The sequence below is a fragment of the Salvelinus sp. IW2-2015 genome, linkage group LG3 (genome assembly GCF_002910315.2).
Source record: "Salvelinus sp. IW2-2015 linkage group LG3, ASM291031v2, whole genome shotgun sequence".
Taxonomy (NCBI): domain Eukaryota; kingdom Metazoa; phylum Chordata; class Actinopteri; order Salmoniformes; family Salmonidae; genus Salvelinus; species Salvelinus sp. IW2-2015.
The window spans coordinates 10795427-10808493 of record NC_036840.1 but is presented as its reverse complement, the minus strand read 5'-3'; the positions used below and the strand labels follow the sequence as shown (position 1 = coordinate 10808493).

The 13067-nt window shown below is 39.8% G+C and overlaps 1 pseudogene; it reads right to left on the bottom strand.

The window, feature by feature from the left end:
- The window catches only part of LOC111956101 (small ribosomal subunit protein eS1-like), a 102616-nt pseudogene that overhangs the window by 38443 nt on the left and 51106 nt on the right, over nt 1-13067 (bottom strand).

Below are 13067 nucleotides of genomic sequence, written 5' to 3'. Positions count from 1 at the left end.
TAGTTGACGAGACGGGAAACCAAAGAATATTACCCAAGAGAGAATAAAAAGAAAAAGACCCCATATATTCAGCAAAGAATATTACTCAGATATTGGCACAGGGGCCACGCCCAAACAGGGATGTTTGTATCGGGGGGCAACACACAGGGCGACGATCTTACGGGCTAACTATTCGAGCGGAGGGGAAAATTGCTTCCTTATTCACCTTTCCGGACCTTGCGTAGCGGGCCACCTATATCTCACTTTTATCACCCCCGGTTATCAGGTTTAAACAACAACACAACAAACCCTTATTCATTCCCACAATCTTAACACGACGGGGCGGCCCTAGGTCACTTATGTTAAGCCGCGGACGCACGAGGAGGCACAAAACAAATCCACCCCTATCACTACACCATATGATTACATTACGCGGGACATCTATTTTATCATATCAAAGAAACAAGAACAAAACACACAAACAAATTCTTTAGAGCACACAGCACACACAAGCACACACCCAGGCAGTCTCATTTTTCCATCCAATCTGTTACAATTAAGCATAAGCCCCCTAAAAAACACGACCCCGTTCTTTCCTCCCTCCCTTTGTGTTTACTATTTGTAGGAAAAACAAGACCTTGGTGGCATTATCACCGAGCACGAGGAGGGCATGGTGCTCCCCAGAAGATGGACACAGCCTGCGGACGGACCCCCATCTCGGAACACATCCATTCGGGATAGAGAGGGAAAACTGTTAAATTAAATAATCTTAATTTTAATTAATGCAAATTAATGATTGGATCACCCCACAATTCTCAAGTGAAGGGAAGGAGGAAAGCTCTAAGAAAGGGGGGGAGGCATTTTTTGTGTGGTGTAACAATACTGGAAACAGAAGAGACAAACAAAATCAAACAACCAGAAGTACTCATAAATGCCCCTTCCTCCTTTGTCTCTCTCGTCTCGTCTATCACTCCGTTCTTTTTATCTTTTATGGGTTTCTCTCCTCTCTTCGACTTAACAAGTAACACAACCATACAAGGGGGCTAGACTATGGGTAGTGAGAGGCGTGGACCGTCCCTCCCCCGCACGCGAGATGACAACAGTTCCGCTCCTTCTCTATCATTGTAATGGTGATGCTCTGTGTTGCTTCGTGTCTTTTGATTTATTTGCTTTCTCCCTCAGCTTCATTCCTTAGTAAGATTCTTTAGTGTTAAATTGTTTCTTCGGGTCCTATGTTGGCTGGGTGGAACTGGGGCGATAGCGAAAAGAGATAAGAAAGGACAAGGAAAAAAACGAATAGAATAGTATTTAGACCGTGGCCTATTTTTATGATGTATTTGTCTGTTTATACTTTATTATTTTTCCTAGTCCACCCCTACCTGTGGCGCCGCGTGGTGGGACTCCGCTCAACATTATGAGAAGGTCATTATCCATGTACATAAGGACCCATGAGCACTGGCGTTAACAGATTACGAGCCTGGGGGCCCATGGTTTGTCGATTCATGAAACCTTTTAATATTAGACAGATTTAGGTTTGTTTGAGGCTTAGGGGGAAGGGGATCGAGTAGGAGTGGTTTTGAAAATATTTTTCTGCGCCTTCCAAGAGAAAGACTGATAAAGACTGTAACCACACACAATCCTTTCAAAAAAATAAAATAAGACTGATTTATCGATGATTTGTGATTGTGTACAAGATAGAGATTATGGTGGTTTTATTTTATTGTGTAGCTTAAAGTGACAAACCCCACAATATCCAATGGTCAAGGCCTACGAATGGGGCCAGTAGCAATGAAGCTTAAGGCTCTATTTTCATGCTGGTGTGCTTGTACAAGATGCGGGTTTTCACCGCTCGCAAATTTGGGGCCGGGAGCCTGGTTTAGTGTCTCGTCTTTGTTTGGTTGTGAACCGCGTGTCAAGGTCTCCTTCTTATTTTGAGAGTGACGTTTTTGGGGCTTCTCTGGGTGTTAGAGGGGAAGGAAGAAGGACGGGCATCTCTCCTCGGCTAGAGAACGAGAGAGGCAAGCAGTTACAGATGATGTGATTAATTAAAGCAGCTCTTTGTTTGTGTTCCTCCTCTCGCTCCCCATCACGGGGCAAACGAATCAACATGTGGCGTAAACGGGACCCCGCCCGCAAAGGAAGGGTGGAGATGGTTGTTTTATTTATGGGCACAATGAAACAGGCGCGGCGCAGTGGTTCTTCCAAGGGGAAGTCTCCCTTAGAGATTTGTTAATGCATTAAATCATGACAACATATCCCCCCTTCCCACACTCACTTAGTGGCGAGGCGGGGCCCCAACACGTTACGGAAAGATGAGAATGGGGAGAAGCCCAGGGTAAATGAGAAAGGCGCGGGATAGGGAGTGAATAAAACGGAAAAAGCAAATCGTGGGGGGAGGCAGGGATGTGTTTGCGGTAGCTGGGATTGGGTGACTAAGGACGAAGACGATTATGAGGGGGAACCCTTGTGGCCAGATGGCGGGAAATACTATATTTATCATATCTTTTTTAGGTCGCGAAGTGGGCGGGCCGCGTGGTTGGGGTTGGCGCGGTACACTTCTCTTTATTAACTTATAATACTAAGGTGAAAAAACCAAAGACCGCTTGCTTCCTAAATAGATGAGATAATAAATTAAGCAAAATATCCAACAATGTGTTAACAGACCAATGTGAGCCCATGGGGTCAGACGCGCGTCGTCGAGGGGAAAAAGGGATACTTTAACCCCACCTTCTTAAAGTGGGCGTTAGTGTTTATATTCTCTCCATACCCACCCTAAAATGCGCGCGCGTTTTCGTGCCATCTAAATGGAATTCCCTCAAGAGCTCCCTCCTTTCAATATAAATATTCGCAACGTTTTTTGTCCAAACATGGTGGTTTTAAACTTTTATTTCTCCCACTTTTTATACAGGCGCACGTGCGTGATACATATTTTTTTCTCGCCACTATTTCATTTATATTCGCCCCGGACACATATAATATATAGAACTCAACAGCCAAAGGGCCTAATATAGAATTTCCTGTTCTCATTTATTACCTTATGATAGTGTTTAGTGCTGTCGCGCATTCTTAAGCGAAGGTATGTATTATGTCGTTTTGACGGCAAGGGAACTGGATTTAAGGCAGGGTGGAAGGGTGAAAAAAAAACTGGATTAAGCACTTGGGCGAAAATTTTATATATTTTCCAAGGTTTGATTTAAAAAGGTATAAAAATACATAAAAATACGGATAGAGGTGTGTTTTGTAACCCTACGGAAGGGAGCCGGCCTGCCCACACATAATATATATCTTAACAACCTACCTATCTCGCTTTTTAGAGAAGAAAAGGTATGTGTCCTGAACGGCGGAAATCCCCCTTTAGAGCCAATTTATAGAGGAGAGCATTGCGCCTCTGTGTCACAACCCGGAATTGGGGACAAGCTAATTCGTGTTACCAAAACCCCACATATCTTTTAGATATGAATTAAAATTTTAATAGCTAGTAGGCTGAAGGCTAAAATCAACATTTTTATATTCTTTTTTTTTGCCCCAATTCTCGGGAGAGCAATGAGGGTTGCTTCGTTGTTTTGTGTAAGAAAACCTCACCACACAATTGATGTTTTTTTCGGGCCCATAAAACCTGGGGCAAGGAATGGTAGAATAGATGTTTTTTTTGAGACTTGTTTCTGGTTTGTGACATCAATTTGAATCAGCTCAGTATTTGATAATTAAAGTAGACAAGTAAAGGGTATAAAGAAATTAAATTTATCCCATATTAATTCGCAAAAGATTTATGTGGATATAATTTTGCATCTGATATTTTGAGTGACCATTATAGTAACTTGATTCTTCTTTCACCTCTCTCAGGAAATTTTTGAGGGGCGAATAACAAAATCATGAGAAACGCTTAGAAAAAATCATATATTTCTCTCCATTAATATTATGAATTATCTGTGATATGTAGTTAAGGCGAGATCACGATAGACGAGCACCGAGGCCCATATATTTTCTTTCATTACCTCTCCCTCCGCTCTGAGTTCGCGTTTACTGGAGATAGGCTTCATTAAATACAACAAAAACTTTCTCAGACTTTACTTGTGAGAGTTTCGTGAGGTTAACTTTGCCGTAAAATCCAAAATGTTTCTCAAAGTCAATAGGTTTTTTCCGTAGTGAGCGAATAAGACAATCTTGTACACCTCGATGTTCCGGGCGCGGTGTCAAAAAACTTCTTGTCAAAAGGAAAGGCAAAATAGGGCTCGGCGCTACCCTCATATCACTCTTGGGCGTAATATATAATGGTACAGACTCGGGGCTTCGCGGGGGCCTTACTTTTGAAAACCCTGCGCCTACAGCTCCGTACCCTATCTTATTCCGTATCAATGCAAACCAATATGGTTTAATAATTTAATCACCAATCTTTATCGTGAGTCTGGAATTTGGAAGGGAAAAATACTACTTCTTACAAACCGAATGTGGTCGCGGTCCACCTAATTATCTTTTGTTCTGCTATTATTTTTTTTTAATTGCTCGAAGATAAAAATGAGAAACTTACAATTTTGCTCTCATGTCAATACCCTTCTCTCACCTACAAGAAAAGTGTGATGAAAAAACTAAGAGAAACCGATGGCGCCTAACCATAAGATTAATACACGTGGCCTCGCTAAATACAAACTGGCTAATAAAATCCCAATAAAGTGATGCGGCGAGGTGGCTATACACATGGCAAACTCCTCATTTATTGAGACGACCATTCCACTAGAATGTACAACAGGCAGATAGAGAACGGCTCGCAGAAAAGTGTGGGCAAAGGAAACATAGAGAAAAATACCTCAAATTTAGGTTTTTTGTTTTTTCTTTATGATATTCTATGAGAAGATACGACTTAACTGCAAAGAGCTTTTTGGAGAGGGGGGGAGGTGGGCGGGGAGGGAAGAAAATGCAAGAAGTATTTGGGATTTCATCGGCGGGGCTTTTCTCTATCTTAGGCGACGGGACTATACTAGGGGCACCATCCAAATATATGTTCATTGTCGTTTTCTGACCTAAAGCTTTTGTTTTCTCTCATAAGGATATATCGAGCGCTTTTTTTATCTTTCCTATACTTCAAGATTTATTTGATACATATTGTTTTACAGCGCGCCCAACAAACAAACTTTCAAAATCAATAAAAAAAGATAGAGATTTTCTATGTTTCAATCCTCGATGCTCTCTCAGTCGGTTAATATCTCCAACGATTAATCTTCTTATTATCTGTTGCGAAAACATAAGTTTTGGATGCTTCTCGTCGTTCTTATTTTTGTCCCACGTCGAGATGTAAAAATTTTTTCATAGGGACGTCATCAAACCAAGGGGTTGTGTCTTATGTGCTCATTTTGTATTGAGAAAAATCGCCAAATGCTCTACTATTTTGGAATATGACGACAGAAGAAAAGGACATTAACATAAAAACAAAAAACAAAACCCACACAACACGCACTCCTCCATATATATGTGGAGAGACAATTAGAGAGAAGAGGCATTTTCTTTCTTTCTCGCAATACTATATTATGTCTTCTGAAAATCGGAAAAAGTCTATTGTTTCAGCTCCAATATTAGTTATATGACGGACAATTTTTACTAAATGAGTCGTTTTTTTTTCATTTCGTTATTTTCCTAATTCTTTGTTGATGAGATATAGGGATAGTAACATAAGTAATAATATACAATATTAAATCTCCAGCCAGAATATTATAGCAAGGAGAAGCGCATGAGTCTACGAACGTTAGGAATTACCCGCAAAAACATAGATACTCTCTCCCTCAATGTGTTAAAGTATAATATTTGTTTAACAACGCCTCCAGTTGTGAAAAAGGTCAGCGGCGTGTGCGGGGGAAAATATTAAAGAAAACATTCAGTTTGTTTTATTTATATTTCTGGTGTGCCCAGTTTTGTGGTCCATTCATGTGACGGGGAGAGCTCTAAGTAATATAAAATAATATATATGTGTGTATTACCCCCAGTTATATAAATAGACTAACTATCTTTTTTTGTGGTTCTCAAAGAGCCTTTATTTTAAGCTGTTGATTGGGGCTGAGATCCCCAAAAAAGCGAGGGAGAGCTTTAGTCATAAAGGCTCTTCGTGAAGGGGCTTTTTTCTTTGGTGGGACTGTTATAGGAATATTGTGATATGCACCTACAACAATTGACGAGGTTTTTGTGGATTTTTTTATAATACACAAAGGCCAGGTTGTGTATTGTGTTTCTCCACACACAAGGATCTTTGTGCACATTTTAACCGGTGGCGGGGGGGTGTAGGGAGGATAGTGGGGCGGGAACCTTATCGTCCTCCCACGCAGGGTGTTTATTTCTCTTGGGGGAAAATAAACAAATATTGTAATTCTTTAGTAGGGGGAGAACTGTTTGTCCTCCCATATAAGAGGGTCCTTCCTTTGTAAAAAAAACCCACTGAATAAAGAATAAAATAAAATTTTGTTTCCTAATACGTTTTAAAGGCGAGAGGTGAGTGCTTATTTTGTTGGACAAGAATACAGGGCCTTTGTTTACAAAAACGCCGCTGTAAAAGATAATTGATTCTCGGGAGGGAGATTTTATATAACATCTTCCCCCCTTTTGTCTGATTGTTTTTTTGCGTCAAAACCCACAGACGCTCTTATTCTATCTTGTGTTATCATCCCAACTGTTGGGGTTTTCACGTTTTTGGTTTTGCGAGAAAGTGGGTGGCTGAGCGGTGTTCCAATTTTTTTCTCCCATTGATTTTGATTTCTGGGATAAAGCACTGAGACGGGCTCCTCAAAAAAAAATTTTGTCGCGATAATATAAGTTTGAGTTGTTTTTGCGTGTGTAAAACCACGGGGCATGCTTTTAAAAAAAAAAAAATTCTCCAAAGGGCTCGGTTGTTTAAAAAAATAAAAAGTCTTTAAGGCTCTTTGTTTAACGAAAAAGGGATTAAATTCCCCCAATTTATGTATTGTTTCAGTGTGGATCTTTCTTATAGTGTGGCTTTGGTGATAACAGGTTTTACTTCTCTGATAGGTGGCTATTTTTATTAAAACATTTGCGCCTATTATAAAATGTTGTATGTCTATTATTAGCGGTATGATTCAAAACAGTGTGATTGGTGGCTCCACAATCAAATTTTGTAATAATTTTCCAGTTATGGCTGCATTTGTGTGGTTGATTAATTTTTGATGGTAAAGCTGCGGTAAAAAAAATGGTGAGGGATATTTAAGGTGGAGTCTGTATCTTAAAAATATACCGGCGCGCCGGCCATTAATAAATAGCAACCAAATATTTCTGAAACAGAAGACACTTTAAAAAAATTAATTGGAAATATAAAATTACATATGTTTTTATTAAGAGAAAACTGTAATCATACTGGATACGAAAGTTGCTCTCTTTCTCTGTGTGCGTGTTGATCTTACTAAAATTTTATTGATCGTACTACTCTGGGTGTCCAGGATTTTTTTGTTGTGTAGAGAGGCTAAACTCTATCCCGGGGTAGGGGGGCAACATTTATTTGGCCCTTTACCGCCCCCAAAGGGGTGGGAGAGGGAGATCATCGCCGGTTAGCGCTGATGATTTTTGTTTTTTCTTCATCTCCGCGTGGTTTTTTCCCAACCTCCAAAGAAACAATTAAAAAAAGGGGTCACGTTATTACATCACACAAATATTGTGAAATATTATTAGCTAGTAAAAAACAATTAATAAAATCAGGAGAAAAATGTAGAGCAATAAAGATACACACCCACATGTTTAATGGCCTCTTCACTCCGTGCGTGGGATTGGACTTGTGATTCAAATGTTAGAGGAATTTCCCTCACTACTTAAATAATTGAGTGACTGGTTATTTTCCCTGCGCTCCAACGTCGTTTTTTTCAAAAATCTGTGCTTTAGTTTGGTTCCTACTTGGCTAAAGTACGCAGTTCTTTTCTCCTTTTTCTGAAGAGGTGCTGCACCACAAGCGGGAGTGCCGGGGGAAAATATGTTTGGGTGAGTTAAGAAATGTATAAAGAGGCGTTGTACAATATATGTTGTTTAAAACCTGGGATGTTAGCAATTTTCTTTCCTCAAGACGCGGTCTGGCTGAGTGAAATGACCACACACTCTGTCTCAAAACTTATGTATGTTCCCCACCTTTCTGCATAAAGTATACCATAATTTTCCCTTTTCTTTTGGTTTCCCCCCTTTTTCAAACCCTATTTTTTTTCCTTTCGTTTGTTTCCTTTGATTTATACTCTTTTATACCGTCTGTAGCCATGTACTTTTCAAACACCGAACCATTTTTTTTATACCCAACTTATCTAGCCGTTTTCTAAATAAACAAGCCAAGACACAAAAGGTTGGGCTTTTGGTGTCACTTTAGGGAATGGGTTTTCCTTTGGTTTTTTTGATAAAGGGGAAAAAGGCTAAAAAAAAAAATTTCTTTTTATTTCTGTGGTGGTGTCCCGAGAGATTAAAAACCTATTATAACTCAAATTAGAACTTTTTTGATTCAAACGAAAAAATTATAATCACATCGTCCAGGAGAGAAGGATGGTACCACACCAGAATGGGACCAATATGTAAATATATAAAATTACTAAATTTAAAGGTTGGGGCGACAACTGCATTCGGATTCTCTTTTTAATCAATGGGGAATTCTTATCTCTTAACCTAAACATAATACAGCGTATACCAGGAGGGGGCCAGATCTCCTTTTCTTCTTTTTCCCATCACCTTTCTTTTATATGTGCCCCTCCTGATTGTAAATGTATGTTTTTTGTTAACAGGGGACAAAAGAAAGATGTGTGTTGGGCCTTTCGTTATGTTAACGGGGCTCTTATGATATTAAGATTACTTCATATATAAAATAAAGAAATTTTTTCCCCCATTTTTTTCATTTCAGTTTTTTTTTTCCACCAGCCGGGCTTACAATAAAGTTTTAAAAATTTTAACCAAACAAATTAACCCAACAAAATGGCCCTTTAAACACTTTTGGTATTTTTTCTGGGAATTTCCCAAAATGGAGGTTTAGAATTTTTTGCTTTACTACGGGCGCAATTTTTATTTTTTAACCAATGCTTTTTTTTTCTATTTTTTACAAAAAAAAAAAAAAAAAACGCAGAAGGGGGGATATAAAAAAACATTTTTTCTAAAAAGTGTAGGCACCGACACCCAAAAACCTTTTTTTGAAAAAACGGTTAAGGGTTTGGATTCATGTTGGTCGGTCGAGGCATTAAAAGAACCGTGGGACAGAACGGGAAAAAGAAAGGACGAAAAACTAAGGACAGGGATAAGAAAAAAAAAAATGTTATTGTGAAAAAGAAGTAAAGAGGAGGTGGGGTGATACGTCGAGGGGATTTTAGTATTTCCGGAGAACCGCCGGTGCGATCAATTAAGTTACAAATATGGCGCACATAGGTGGGGCGGTCCGGAGGCCCACGGGGCTATATATCACGCGGAGAGAGGACCTCGAGTATGTCATCTGAATCTCATGACAATACGGTTTTCAGGTTCATCTTCCAACTGACTGGTTCAACCTAATCCTGAACCAAAATGCATATCTAGAGTCTCGCGGAGTACCTTAAGAAAGGCGGGCAAACGCTCCCACAGGTAGGGAGAAAGCAATGTGCAACTTTTGGTGGCGGGGGGAACAAACGAATATAACAAAGCTCAATCTAGATGTGCAGAACTGAAACTGAAATGTTATTTGTTTGCGACATGAGATTAGTGAAGGGGATGCGGATGTGGGTATTTTTTATGAACGAAGTTAAGGGTGGAAGAGAGTTGGCGGGCGTATCTTACCTTCTTCCTGCTTCGTCGGGTGATCCATACACCTCCTCCGTTGCTTGGTTAGGTGCGGTGGGGGATTGCAGTAGGATGCGAGGATGGCCTTGGCGTAAGAGGGGCCCATTAGTCTCATATCTTCTCGTGTGACACTACTTCTGTCTTCTAGATCTTAAAAAACACAAAGATCGCTTCGGTTAACATTCATACTGCGCTTCCATACAATTACTCCATGTTCATTCAGTCTGACGAACAAATGGTGGGTGGAATATACTTTTATAAGGGGTCTTGTGTCCAATACTATTTCTTAATTTGATATTATGTTTTCTTATATTTTTTAAAAGAGGCTGGTGGCTAGGTGTCGCGGGGGGCCTAATTTCTCATTTTTTTAATGAAAATCGAGTGTGGACCTTTATATTTTCCTATCCAAGATAAGAGGGGGCCGCGACACAGCCCACTTATAATACAGCTCCTCTTAAACCTCCCTAAACCACATTGCCTCATGTCGCGGGGTAATTCTAGATGGTCCTGTAAGAGACCTCTTAATTTGTGTATTTCTTAATAGGGGGAATTTTCTGGACGGTTATGTACATGACCGTGTCGCGCGAAAGAGGTACGTACATAAAACCATCATAAACATTAACCATACCATAACCCACCGCCTCCCCCCTAATGTCATTTTTAACTCGTTAATACTGGGTATTTAGTAATTGTGAGTGTAAGTTACATAAACACAGGGGCTGCTATATATCACACCATAGCGCGTTTATAATAACAAATGTCAAACTTTCGGGGAGTGGGAGCGACTTTTGTTATCTACACTATTTCGGGTTGGGCGATATAGAATGGTAGGCTTACTCTAACCGCGCTAAGCGGAACCCTATTCTAATTTATTTGTGCGCATCAAAAAATATTTCGCGCGACCGGATGTTGCGGCGACTTGAGAACAAGTGGCGCTGATGGTTTTAATTAACCCAATCGCGCGTGTAATTAAAGCGAGTGGGAAACGGTACAGGGTCTGACTCTCTTCAGTTGGTGACCGCAGTAGAGGTAGGGGACGGACGGCCAAGTGAGCTAGAGGATACTTGGCGATTCAGAGGATTATAATTCAGCGAAAGTGGTGATATTCCCTTATGTTTCCTGCAGAAAATCTTCTTTTTGTCATGTGACTCTTGCAAGAGTTAAAATTAATAAGCTCAAATAAGCGTTTCTAATTGAAGTAACAGTGCTCCAAGCGTTGGGATACTTTAACTTTACCCACTCCTCCTGGGTTTAGTTCTTCGGTGTGTTCAAGAATCCCCACATCAATACGAGAGAGACTAAGTGGCGTAAGACTAAAGCGCGCGGTATTTTAGCCCCAGAAAATAACAATTTTTTCTCTTAACCGGCGCGCCAAATGAAGGCGACCGTGGAGGGGGATAGATTACAGATATTTATATATTTTCTTTCGGTTTGAAATAGCTATATTCTTTTTTATATGCAAATAACCTTGGAGGGGAGGGACATACAACAAATGAACACACTGATTTAATTACTATACTTTGTAAATTAACCAGCCATCATTATACCAAGATATTATATCTAAATACGCGTGGTTTAGCGCGCGCGGAGATCTTTAACATTCATCTTTAATATTTATCGTTAAAGTTTTTCTTATAAAAAATTAGGCTCATTTAACCAACAAAATACTGTAACCCAAAGGGCACAGCGACCACGGGCCTGTTCCGCGACAATAATAGTTATATACAAAAACCACAACTGATTAGTGCGGAGCCCCGTTAGATTGTATTGGTGAGGCTTTTTCAGGCAAGGATATCCAATTCAAAGGTAGGGCGAATGACCAAATATCTATGCCTAAACTATATACCCAAAAAGAAAAACAAAACATTTTATTCCTCACAATCTCTATGCAACTTCCGCGCCCACCAACAAATACTCTGGGGGGGCCCCAAACCGCACCCCCAACTGGGTTGATATTCAAATAAAAACAAAAAATGCCGGTTTTTTTAGTGTATTCTCATTTAATTTAAGATTCTTTTTATTCTAATTTGGTGATCAAGATGGGGGAAAAACCGGTTTGTTGATAGACATAATTCGCAAAAAGGAAGAGATATAGGGAATTAAGAAGGTTGGTGTCTATTTGAAGTATTAATTTTTGTGGAGGCGGAGATGGTGGCCAAAAAGGCACTTTTCTCTTGCCCTCCAGGGTAGAAAGAGGGGATAGTTCGCTCCATATAATAGCAGCCTCTAGTCAACTAATCATTAAATAATACACAAGAGCAACAGTTTAATTGTACATAAAGAGAGTGAACACTCAATACTTTACATCTATTACATTGAGTTGAAAAAAAATACAATTTATAGAAAAAAAATAACAAAGGTAAAAACCCCAAAGTGTCATACATTTGGCAAGTCAAAATGAAGGGAGAGTGAATACAAGCGAGGGATCTTCGTTGTGAGTATATATTTACCAGTTCTTGCAATATTCCTCGTAAATCTTTATTTATATAAGGATAGAATTTTCTACTCAAAAGCGAAAACCATCATCCTAAATAGCAATATATATGTATTTGTGAAAACCCACTACTTTCACCATACTTAGAGTGCAACACATATACTTATCTTCTCCACAACCCCACACACCCATCACTCATATATGTGCGGACGGCCGCCTGAGTACCCCGAAATAAGAACATTTTTTTTGTGTCTATTTCATACGACCAGACCCTATGGGCACAAAAAGATAGTGAAAAAATATAAATACAAACTAAAAACCACCATATTGATCAGAGGCTTTTCTATTTCTCAGTGTGTCCCGCACCCCAGCTCCTCATGTTTTCATTTTTAAAAAGGTTATGGGGGGGGGGGCTTTTTTAGTTTAAGCGAGTGCGAAGAGAGTGGTGTTGGTAGGACGCTATTTTTTTATTTATGCGAGACGTATAGGGTGGGATTGTGGGTATCGTATATAAAATATGCTTGTCAGTAGTATTAGTAAGACTAGCAAAAACCAAAAAAAAGGGGTGCGGAAAAAAAAAAATATACATAATGGGGTGCACATGAAAATTTGTTTCCCCCAATTTTTTTCCAGAAGAACACGTGGTCCCAGTTAACTAGTACTTGGTATATTGAGAAGCAAATATCTCTGCGGAACATAGCGTCACCTGGTAAGGGTTTTTGTACAAGAGAAGAGCGGCTTGCAGTCAAAATGAGGCACACGTTCTACAAATAAAAGGCAGGAAGTTGAACTTGGCAGTTGGCTATGGGCGGCAAGGATGGCATTATATATAGGTGACCATACCTTGGCGGGGTTCTATCATTTTTGTTCGCACACGGCGGGGAACGTAGAT